Consider the following 555-nt stretch of genomic DNA (forward strand, 5'->3'; position numbering starts at 1 on the left):
CATTTTGCCTTTAAAAAAGCCTTAAAGGAGCTTTCTACTGGGTGTGTGGCAGTAGCTCCTGAGGGACCTTTCAGAGAGAGCTGGGGTCAGCTGGAAAGACATCAGTGGGGCCTACGCTATTACACACTGGGAACCAGAAGGTTACCTTGAGATCACAAACTAGAGGGTCTGTGGCACTTTGCAGAGGACTGAAAAGACCTTGAGACACATCTATGATTGTCCAAGGCCACCCAGCAAATAAATAAGAAAAAGACAGAACCCTGGAACTTCCCTGGTGGTCCAGTGGTTAAGACTCCATGCTTCCACTGTGGGGAGCACAGGTTCAATCCCTGGTTGGGGAACTAAGATCTCACATGCCATGTGGTGGGGCCACAATAAAAGAAAGAAAGAAAAAGGAAGGAAGGAAGGAGGAAGGAAGGAAGGAAGGAAGGAAGGAAGGAAGGAAGAAGGAAGGAGGAAGGAAGGAAGGGAGGGAGAGAGAGAGAGAGAGAGAAAGAAAGAAAGAAAGAAAGAAAGAAAGAAAGAAAGAAAGAAAGAAAGAAAGAAAGAAAGAAA

The sequence above is a fragment of the Aethalodelphis obliquidens genome, unplaced genomic scaffold, assembly GCF_003676395.1.
Source record: "Aethalodelphis obliquidens isolate GAN/ISIS:26980383/991018 unplaced genomic scaffold, ASM367639v1 scaffold44, whole genome shotgun sequence".
In the NCBI taxonomy this organism is placed as follows: Eukaryota; Metazoa; Chordata; class Mammalia; order Artiodactyla; family Delphinidae; genus Aethalodelphis; species Aethalodelphis obliquidens.